This window comes from Anabrus simplex, chromosome 2, assembly GCF_040414725.1.
Source record: "Anabrus simplex isolate iqAnaSimp1 chromosome 2, ASM4041472v1, whole genome shotgun sequence".
NCBI lineage: Eukaryota > Metazoa > Arthropoda > Insecta > Orthoptera > Tettigoniidae > Anabrus > Anabrus simplex.
In genome coordinates this window covers 622,372,303-622,384,455 of record NC_090266.1, presented here as the reverse complement: position 1 = coordinate 622,384,455, position 12,153 = coordinate 622,372,303, and the positions used below count along the sequence as shown (strand labels likewise).

General features: G+C 37.4%; 1 protein-coding gene across 1 annotated transcript in view; it reads left to right on the top strand.

The window, feature by feature from the left end:
- AGBE (1,4-alpha-glucan-branching enzyme) overlaps positions 1-12,153 on the top strand; it is a 153,035-nt gene that overhangs the window by 118,655 nt on the left and 22,227 nt on the right. The window lies entirely within an intron of this gene.

Genomic DNA, 12,153 nt, shown 5'->3' with positions numbered 1-12,153 from the left:
ATTTGTTGTTAATTTTTGCCCTATTCTTGCATATGTAGCACTTAACAAATTTTACTCTAAGATTATTCTTGTCCTTTTGGTAATACAAGACTCGCTGATGACTGTACGCAGTCCACGGACATGCTCCCTGCTCGCACCGCTGTCCTCTACCCACTGCGATAACCAAACATTAGTGCTTCCTCCCCAGTGCAGTCATATTTTGAATAATTTGCTTATGATGATGTACTGTATTTATGAAAATATGCAAAAGTTGAAAGCTAGAAAAGCTGCTGAAATTGATAAGATTTCTGGGGATATACGAAAGGCAGTGGGGTGGGTTGGGATGTGCAGTGGTACCATGTCTGAAGTACTTATTTGTTTACTGTTTGCATAAAGTACTATGGCAAATGAAAGGGTGATAAACGTAAAGCGTATAATTACAGGCTAGTCAGATTGACACGTTTAAACGTAAGAAACTTCATCTTATTTTCCATATTGAACTGAGATCACAATAATAATTAACATTAAATAATAATAATTATTAACAGTTAGATTTAATCAGCTTCTTTATCAATTTTCTCGCTTTTTAATATTGGGTTTCATCATTGCAGGGTTCCCATTGAACTGAGAAGATAATTCCGCATAACAACTGTAGAACAAATTACTTACAGTTCCAACCACGCACAAAGCAATAAAAATACAAAGTTTTAGTACTTAACAAATATAAGAAGACGGCTCATTTTTCAACAATATACAATGAATTTCATCCAACAAAAACAGCTAATATACAAAGGAAATGAACATTTTTAACATCAAATAGACTACATGCAATTTTAATTCCTCAATTTTAAGTGTGCATTCTAATTAGACAGCACGAGAGCATAGGATTACGGACATTAAAGAATGTTTAAGACAAATCATCAACCAGATGAAAAAAATTTAGAATTATGACTTACAAGAATTTTCTTGTTACATATTAGGGAAATTTAATATAACAATAATAGATGTTTAGGATTTAATCAGTAAATATTCTGTTGTAAATATGTATATGTATGAGTTGATTATGACAATATTTTGTTTAATGTTTAATATTTATATCGCCAAGTTTTTTCACATTTTCTAAATCAGCTGATGATGGTGACTTAATAGAGCACCGAAACATGTACTGTAATAATAAATAATGTTGTAAATATCATCCAACAACATTGTATTAGTATTGAAAAGGTGGAACTTGATAGACTTAAAAGATTGACATGTATCGTATGTAAGCTCTCGGGAAGTATTCATTCTTATTATATTAGGCGCGTTTGAAAAATTATTAACTGATTTGATAGTCGGCATTTCAGGTTTAGGAAAGGTTATTCCTGTGAGGCTTAACTTGTAGGATTCTAGCAAGATGTAGCGGATATTTTAGTTTCAGAAGGTCAAATCGACTGTATTGCTGTTGACCTATCCAAGGTTTTTGGTAGGCTACATCATTGGAGGCTACTGACAAAAAAGAGGGCTATTGAACCAGACAAAAGATTGATTGAATGGGTGGCTAAATTTCTAGAAAATAGAACTCAGAGAATTAGAATAGGTGAAACTTTATCTGTTATGATTAAGAGGGCGTTCTTGAAGGCATTATTATTGGACCTGTATATTTTCTTATACAGGTTGTAACAATAAGGTAGCCCAAACTTCCAGGACACATTCCTCACTTATAGAAAAAGAAGATATAAGGACGTAAGTCCAGAAATGTTTTATTTCCATGTTAGAACTCATTTTCTACAACACTACATAGTACATAAATCATGGAAACACACAGGAATAGTAGGCCTACATACGAGCATACCCCATGAAACTTTTTCTTACATGAAATGTTCAAAATGCCCTCCGTGACCATCACCCATCCACCCACCATTGCATTGAATCCCAGTGCAAGATGCAGAGAGTCTTCATGCATGTATGGAAGCTAACAGGGAGCATTTTGAACATTTCATGTAAGAAAGAGTTTCATGTTGTATGCTGGTATGTTCTGTTCCTGTATGTTTCTCATTATATATGTACTATGTATTTTAGAAAATCAATTCTAACATGGAAATAAAGCATTTCTGAACCCATGTCTATATAACAATCTTTTTTTATTTTACATATGGGGGATGTGAGTCATTTGTCTCCGAAGTATGGCCATTCCTTATTGTTACACCCTTGTATATGTAAACGATAATGAGTAAAGAACTGGAATCTGATATAAGGTTTTTTGCAAATCATGTCATACTGTATAGAGCAGTGTCCACCAACTGGCTGACGTGTGACGTTGGAGAGCCCCTGTGACGTAAGAGCACAGTGGTCAGGCATTACAGTCGTAGAGGGGGGCGAAGGGACTGCCTCGCTTTGTATAGGCACATGCTGTGCCGTACATAGTGGTGTACAGTACACTACATAAGCATGGATGAATCGAGCACATCACAGTGCGACAAGCCATCTATGCCACCGATCTCTCTATCTTTATGGGAAGAAAACAACTATCAGTTTCGAAGATGCACCATTTCTATTAGAAATAAAGCTTCTGTATAACTCTTATTTTACTTCATAAAGTTACATTACAATACAATGAAGTATGTGAAGAGAAATATGTACAACACATACCGCATTGTACTGCCTGCAGCCTTGGCCTTCCCCTACCAATGGTGTCGTGTTTCCCCTCGCCCCAGCATTTCTCAGGTACTTTGTTCGCTGCCCAGACGGAGTGTGTGTGACGAGTTAATTGATGTCACACGTACAAGCAGTTTGTTGACCCTGGTATGGAGTAACAAATATCGTATAATCTCGAATACCACCCGCCACCAAATAAGACCCGCACCCTTATTTTGAAAGAACAAATTTTTTAAAAAATATGAAGTCAAAATTATTTATAATCTTTACTAACACACATCAAATGATTAGAAAATACAAATAAAAGTAAACAAACATTTCCAGAACCATATCCAATGAGTTCATTCATCACCATCACCTTACCACAAAATGTCATCATCGCTGCCATCCATAGCATTAGAAATGCTGCATTTCCTAAAGCTTTTCCGTATGAGGTCTCCAGGGATACGATTCCATGCCGTCAAAATCCAATCGCGAATACACGACTCGTCAATATCATATTTCCTACCGGCGGTACGATTTCCAATAATTTCGGCTTCCCGACTAGTTTCAGTTTCTCAGTAGTAAAAGATCGCAAACGCTTTGTGGAATTCATGTTAATACTCAAAGAACGTGTGTGACTGATGCCAAGCGCGGAAGTAGCGTATACTAAGAGCGGAAAAGGCATTGTTGCAAAGCCACGCCGGCGGTGATGCCCGATTTCGCGCATTCAGAAATGTAAATTTTCCAAAATTTTAAATAAGACCGGCACCCAATTTTGGAAGCGATATTTTCGAAGAAAGAAAAAAACCAGTGCGGGTGGTATTCGAGATTATACGGTAAGTTACAGCATTGTTATAGACTGCAAAAAAGACCTCAGTAAAGTTGTGTGCTGGACACCAGATGATATGCTGGTAAATGGACTGAAAAGTCAGGTTGTAAGTTTCACAAAGAGGAAAGACCTCTCTTTTAATTAATGTGTGGATGGGTTGATAGAACCTCATGGGGATCACTGTAAGAACCTAGGTACCGGACGAGTTGGCCGTGCGGTTAGAGACGCACAGCTGTGAGCTTGCATCTGGGAGGCAGGGGGTTCGAACCCCACTGTCGGCAGCCCTGAAGATGGTTTTCTGTGGTTTCCCATTTTCACACCAGGCAAATGCTGGGGCTGTACCTTAATTAAGTCCACGGCTGCTTCCTTCCCAATCCTAGGCCTTTCCTATCCCATCGTCGCCATAAGACCTATCTGTGTCAGTGCGACGTAAAGCAAATAGTAATAAAAAAATAAAAAACCCCTAGGTGATATAAAGAAAAATCTTCATTGGGGTAATCACATTAATGAAATGGTAAATAAAGGTTACAGTTCTCTTCTTATTGTTATGAGGGTATTTAGGGGTTGTGGTAAGGATGGAAAGAAGAGGGGTGTACGAGTTACTGGTAATAGCCCATATAGAGAATAGAGTATGGTTCCATTTTATGGGATCCTCGCCAGGCTTACTCAATTTCAGAACTGGAGAAAATCAAAAGGAAAGAAAGCAAGATGGTTTGTTGTATGTGATTACTAACAAAAGAGTAGTGTTACAAAAATGCTGCAAACTTTGGGTTTGGAAGACTTGGGAGTAAGGGTACAAGCTCCTCGATAAAGCAATATGTTCCCAAGGTGTCAGTAGAGAGATGGCGTGTGGAATGACAGTAGACTAATAAGCTTGGGTGATATTTTTAAAAGTACAAAAGATCAGAATCTATGTATAGGGTGAACCGAAGTTCGCGCACTCGGGCGTCGCAGCGCGACTCCTCACATGCCAGCAATAAAAAAGTGTCTCATAAAAGTTCATCCTGCGAGTATATCCGGCAGAAAAAGGACGTTGAAGAGTGGCAATCTGGCGACACTGTAACCACATGTAGGGTAACTACGTCTGTCAGCACATATTAGTCATGCTGTACATTTGGTGCAGTGGATAGACTTTTGGATTAGCATGTAGGACGTCGAGGGGTCGATCCTGGCTTGAAGCATATGTTTTTTACTTTGTAAATGTAGTCCAGGTGGTATCGTATCTGTCATCTTAATCGTCAACAGCGATTGCAGCGGGTCCTCCAGAAACCATTTCCACTTACATCCTACAATCCTAGAAATGGATGAACAATCATTTTCATTGGTCAGCTTTGAAAGACGCCCTTTCCACGTTGTGGGCGTGAATTTATTCGCTGTTGACGATTAAGATGCCAGATACGATCAACCTGGACTACATTTACGAAATAAAAAACATACGCCTCAACCCAGGATCGACCCCTCGACCTCCTGCATGCTAACCCAAAACTCTGTCAACTGTACAGCATGACTAATATGTGCTGACAGATGTTGTTGCCCTACATGTTATTACAGTGTTGCCAGATTGCCACTCTTTAACGTCATTTTTCTGCCGGATATACTCGCAGGACGAACTTTTGTGAGAGACATTTTTTTATTGCTGGCATGTGAGGAGTCGCTCTGCAACACCCGAATGTGCAAATTTAAGTTCACCCTGTGTAAAATAACATGTCCTGACCGACCGACCGACCGACCGACCGACCGACTGACTGACTCCATCGCCGAGCCAAAACTACTGGACATTAAGAAATGAAATTTTGGGGATACATTTATATTAGAGTGTAGGTACTCGCTAAGGAAGGATTTTTGGGTATTCTGTCGCTAAGGAGGGTGAAATTTTTAAATGAGGATATCTATATCTCAAAACCTTTAAAGTTTACAAACGTAAAAGTTAATATTTGGAATCTCCGTTAAAAATAAAGAAACATGTGGGGGGGTTTTTTGTTTTTGTTTTTTTGCAAAATCCCATGAAGGGAGGTGGAAAAAGGGGAGAAGATTGGTTGAATACCTTTCATGAGGATACCCATATCTCAAAAATTGAAGATGTTACAGACATGAAAATTGGTATTTGGAATCTCCTTTAAAAATAGAGAAACGCTTATTTTTTTGTTTTCGAAAATCCAGTGAATAGGGGATGAACGGGAGTGACGAACTGGGTGGAATTTTTTAAAAATATATCTAGGCCTACAATATATCTCAGACACTTAACATGTTACTGAGTTGAAAACTGGTACTTGGAATCACCGGTAAAAGTAAAGAAACAGATAATTTGTTTTCGGAACATCCACTTAAGGGAAACTGAAAAAGGGTGTGAATTTTTAAAATGGGCATATCCACAGAACATCTCAAAAACTTAACATGTTAAAGATGTGAAAATTTGTATTTTTAGTCTTTTAAAAATAAAGAAACCTGTATTTCTTGTTTTCAGAAGAAACCATATAGGGGGGTGGGGGTGGGGGCATAAAAAGGACTGAAAAGGGGGTTCAACTTTTTTATTGGGATAGTGATATCTCAAAAACTGAAGATGTTACAGACATGAAAATTTGTATTTTGAATCTTCTTTCAAAGTAAAGAAATACCTATTTTTTGTCTTCAGAAAAAACACTTACGGGGGAGGGCGTGAACGAATTTAAACATTAGTTTATTTCTTTGTATGAGGATACTTATATCTCGAAACTAACTATATTACAGACGTGAAAACTTGTGTTTGGAATCTTCTTTAAAAATAATGAAACACGTATCCATTTAATGGGCTGAAATGAATTGAAAAAGCGGGTGAATTTTTAAAATTATTATCGGTATATCTGCAGTATATGTCGAGAACTTAACATGTTAGAGATAAGAAACTTGGTAGTTGGAAAGTCCTTTAAAAATACAGGAACAGGTACATTTTTGTTTTTGGAAAAGGCACTTAACGGTGGTGAAAGGAAGTTGAAAAGTGAGTTGAATTATTTTTTATTGAGGATACTGATATCTCAAAAAATGAAAATGTTACAGACATGGAATTGGTATTTGGAATCTCCTTTAAGAATAAAGAAACGTGTAGCCTATTTTTTTCAACTTGAGACTAGACTGTTTTTCTCATGTACATTTCTGTGTCGCATGGTCGTCTTAGCCCCAGAAAGCAATACCTGAAACATGATTTACAATGAGTTTCTGGGGAAAATGAAACTCTATTTTTCGGTGAGTTTTTGTACTTTAGGGACTTTCAGATAATGTCTTAGTACAGTGTCGAGGAACGATTACTTTTTATCAAATTGCAAAATCGACACGAGCGAAGCTGCAGGAAACTGCTAGTATGAAGATAAAGTTGGAATTCATGTGGACAGATTGGGGCAAATATTTGTTTACAGGGGTTGGAATAATTTAAGAAGAAACTAGGTAAACAATTGATAGGGAATATGCTGCCTGGGCAACAGCTCTAAATGCAGATGAGTTGGGATTGATTGATTACTGATAGGTAATATTGCTTGAATGACTACCTTCTAGTACTATAGAATTTGTACTGCACTTACGTAACTGACTGCTTAAGACTTACTATCGATGAAAGTAAATAGAGCTGAGTGGATATCACTGACCTCTCACCCATTCATGCTCCTGTGGTTCAGATTCAACATAAAAGTGGAGGTCCTGTAACTATGACCATGATAATAATAGTTGCGTAAAACTACAAACTTGCTTTGCTTTTGAAAAACATATCTTGGCATTATTGGCACAAACCATCGTACCGAGCAAGTGACTGTGCAGTTTGAGTCACACATCTATCAGCTTGCATTCGGGAGATAGTAGGTAAGAACCCCACTGTCGGCCGCCTTGAAGATGGTTTTCCGTGATTTCCCATTTTCACACACCAGGCCTTTCCTATCCCATCATCGCCATAAGACCTATCTGTTTCGGTGCGACGTAATGCAAATAGCAATTTGCAACAGCACAGCTCATTTTTAGTGAAATTCCTAATATGTAACCTAGAAGTGTCCTCATGTTCCTTATCTTCCACTTCTTAGGGGTCTTTGTGGGCAATACAAAGGTGGATTTTGCTTTGAGACATATACGGGATGAACAGTGATGTATCCTTATTAATGGAAATTAGAAACAACATACTTTTGAAATCCATTGAATTAATTCTTCTAAAATATAATGAAATTATATTGCTGTGAAACTTAAATTTAGTTGTCTTCTTAGGAACCAAAATACACTAATGGAGAGTTTGGTCAATTCTTTTTGTTGTGGTGGGACTATATAGATCATATAGTAAACGTAAACCATACTAAAATAAAACCTCGCTGAATCAGACTTTTCTGTATTAAGGCAACACTCCGGAGATAAAAAGATATTTTTACCTAATGCATGACTTTTCACGAAACTTTGTGGGAATGTCACCTACATAAAAGTAGAGATATCAGGAACATTTCTTTCATATACAATTCATAGTTTTTCCAAAATAATGTATTTTTGAAATTTTGAATTCGATTTTTTCATGAAATTTTTATTAACATGTTAATGTAAATTCGTAATTAGGTAGATAAGACTTCTTTTAAAAGCACTACATATTGATTCTTCTGTACATAATTTATATAACAAGATATATCATACTAAAGATTGTGTCATTATTATGTTCTAAAATTTTGGATTTAAAAATCCCTTCTACTTGAAAAAATTCTGCAATCAAAAATTCCGTATGCAGGTTTCTTAATATAGCTGTGATACATATACCATACAAATTTTGTTACATTTGGCAGAATATTATGGAAGAAAAATGTGATTTCAGTGTAAAATTGCAATTGGCAAACAAAGCATTACTACAGTGATAAATTGTTTGAATTCAGTGTAATAACTTCGTGACATGCAAATAGAAACTCAATCCTTTCAATTTCAGTCATAAAAAAATTTCACCAAAATGACCAGAATATTGATTTTTATCTCTGGAGTTTTGCCTTAACTCTAGGAAATATTATCTCATTGAAATAATATTCTGAAGACGAGTGGGAAGGTCAATCAATTAAATCATTCACTACTGATCTGCATTTAGGGCAGTCGCCCAGATGCCAGATTCTCTATCTGTTGTTTTCCTAGCCTTTTCTTAAATGATTTCAAAGAAATTGGAAATTCATTGAACATCTCCCTTGGTAAGTTATTCCAATCCCTAACTCCCCTTCCTAAAAACGAATATTTGCCTCAATTTCATTTCTTAAATTCCAGCTCTATCTTCATATTGTGATCTTTCCTACTTTTAAAGACACCACTCAAAATTATTTGTCTACTGATGTCATTCCATGCCGTCCTTTCACTAACGGCTCTGAACATACCACTTAATACCAATATAGTTAGTACGTTATAAATTTTCCAGCTAACTCATTCCTAGTTGCCAGCGTTTCGCCCCAGTGTGCTAAGTTGGGCTCATCAGTTGGTAAATATCACTCCTACCAAGACGCATGGCTAGTGCATACCGTGGAGGCCACTGCGTAGGCTACTTGGAGCCACCGGCAGTACCAATGCACTATGAGAGACTTCGTCTCATTTTCAAAAAATGACTGCCTGGCCATCAGATGATTCCCTGGTGGGAATCAACATCTTTATCACATACCACTTAGTCGAGCAGCTTGTCTCTTTTGTCGGAAATCACCCAGAACAAATCGAGCTGATTTTCTTTGGATTTTTTCCAGTTCTTGAATCAAGTAATCCTAGTGAGGGTCCCAAACACTGGAACCATACTCTAGTCGGTGTCTTACCAGAGACTTGTATGCCCTCTCCTTTACATCCTTACTACAACCCCTAAATACACTCATAACCATGTGCAGTCATATTTATGTGATTACCCAATGAAGATATTTCCTTATATTAACACCTAGGTACTTACAATGATCCCAAAAAGAACTTTCACCCCATTATCGCAGTAATTAAAACGCAGAGGACTTTTGCTGTTTTTCAAAATCACAACTTGACTTTTAACCCCATTTATCATCATACCATTGCCTACTGTCAATCTCACATTATCAAGGTCATTTTGCACTTGCTCACAATCTTGTAACTTATTTATTATTCTGTACAGAACATCATCTGTAAAAGGCCTTATCTCTGATTCCACTTCTTTACTCATATCATTGATATATATATAAGAAAACATCAAGGTCCAATAATACTGCCTTGAGGAATTCCCCTCTTAATTATTACAGGGTCAGATAAAGATTTGCCTGCTCTAATTCTCTTGAGTTCTATTTTCTAGGATTATAGCCACCCATTCAGTCGCTCTTTTGTCTAGTCCAATTGCACTTATTTTTGCCAGTAGTCTCCCGTGATCTACCCTATCAAATGCCCTCGATAGGTCAGTCGCGATACAGTCCATTTGACCTCCAGAATCCAAGACATCTGTTATATCTTGCTGGAAACCTACAAGTTGAGCTTCAGTGGAATAACCTTTCCTAAACCCAAACTGCCTTCTGTCGAACCAGTTATTAATTTTGCAAACATGTCTTGTATAATCAGAAAGAATCCTTTCCCAAAGCTCACATGCAATGCATCTCAAACTAACTGGCCTGTAATTTTCAGCTTTATGTCTATCACCCTTTCCTTTATACACGGGGTTACTATACCAACTCTCCATTCATTTGGTATAGCTCCTTCATGCAAACAATCAAATAAGTATTTTAGATATGGTACTGTATCCCAACCCAGCTGCTTTTCTAGTTTTTAACTTTTACATCTTACTGTAAATGTCATTGTCGTTATAGGTTAATTTTAATACTTCTTTAGTATCAGTAACCTCCTCTATCTTGAGAACAACAAAATATCTATCTATCAGGATCTATCAGGACCAAACTTCGCATTTTCCGAAGTAATGTCAAGGCTGTTCTACTGTATGGGTCCGAGACCTGGAAGGTGACTAAAGTGATTACCTCCAAGTTGCAGACCTTTGTCAACCGCTGTTTAAGGAAGATTTTAAACATCTGCTGGCCGGAAGTAATCTCCAATCATGAACTATGGAGAAGGACGGGTGAAACCGAGATGGCCATACAGATAAAGCGGCGGAAATGGAAATGGATAGGGCATACGTTGAGGAAAGGGAATGAAGCCATCGAGAGAGAGGCACTGGATTGGAACCCGCAGGGTAAAAGGAGGGTAAAAGGAGGAGAGGAACGCCCAAACAAACGTGGCGAAGATGTGTACACATGGAGGCAATGGAAGAAGGCAAGACCTGGAGAGAGGTGAAGAGGTTGGCTGACAACAGGATCAGATGGAGATGCTTTGTTGATGCCCTATGTTCCACAAGGAACAACAGGAATTAAGTCAAGTAAGTCAAGTCCTCTATCTTGATATTATCCTTGTAACCAACAATCTTTACATACTTACCCTAGATCGAAATGGAAATAACAATCGTCAGGACTTTATGTACAGCTAAGTGTAGTGATTTGTTTCCGTTAAACTCAGCTGGATGAGTTCAAATGAAAAAACCTTTGAAAGACTTTACTGGTTGCACGAGATTTACAGCTAAACCTTTGGGTGAAAAGATCTCACAAAATGTTTATTTCTTATGTAATTACCCATGTCATCCCATTAAAAATTACACGCAGCACTATCACACCTAGCATGAAACAAAAGTCTCTTCTGTATCATTTCAGCCTCATCACAGTCTAATTCGGCAATATCAACATCACTGTCATCGGCATCCCTAAAATTTTAACTACTATACTCATAATTATTAAACATTCATTTAATATGCCTTGTGTAGCATCACTAGAAAAATTGTCCTTTTTTACCGACGCCATTGCAGGAAAGTATATGAGCGAATAGTCGATGAAATTTACACATCGATAACGAGGTGAAAAATCGTTAAAATGGATCGATAGATGTATGAAACGAAAGAATGAAGCTTTATCTAGATGGCTGTGAAGAGAGCTCGGACATAGTTTGAAGGAAACTCACAAGATGCAACGAGTATGCAGATGCGGCACAGTGCGTGTCAGTCACGTCACTCCACAGCAGCAGACAGCTACTGCATGACGTGTGCTACATGACACTTCATACTGTCAGATTAAAGTTACAAACCTGTTTTCACATTCCTCAACAATTGCTTTAAACCCATCCCAGAGTTTGTTTACATTTTTATTTACCATTTTCCGGCGATCATATTTACTTTCTGAAAACTCTATCATGTCTGTTTTATCAGCCATATGGTACTGCCTAATAGTCTTAACTTTAATACCTTCTTTTCTATCACATTTATTTTTAACTACAACAGAAACAACTTTGTGATCACAAATGCCATCTATTACTTTGGTTTCTCTATAGAGCTCATCTGGTTTTACCAGCACCACATCCAGAATATTCTTCCCTCTAGTTGGTTCCATCATTTTCTGAATCAGCTGCCCTTCCTATATTAATTTATTTGCCATTTCTTGGTCATGCTTCCTGTCATTCGCATTATCTTCCCAATTGACATTTGGTAAATGAGATCAACCGCTACAATCACGTTCCTTTCCATGTGGTTTCCCACATAGCTGATTATATTATCAAAAAATTCTGAATCAGCATCGTCGCTACCCTTTCCCAGTGTGTACACTCCAAAGACATCAGGTTGCCTATTATCTTTAGAGATGAACCTTACACCTAGAATTTCATGTTTGTCATCTTGAATTTTTTCGTAGCTTACAAATTCTTCTTTAACCAGGATGAATACTCCCCATCCTACCATT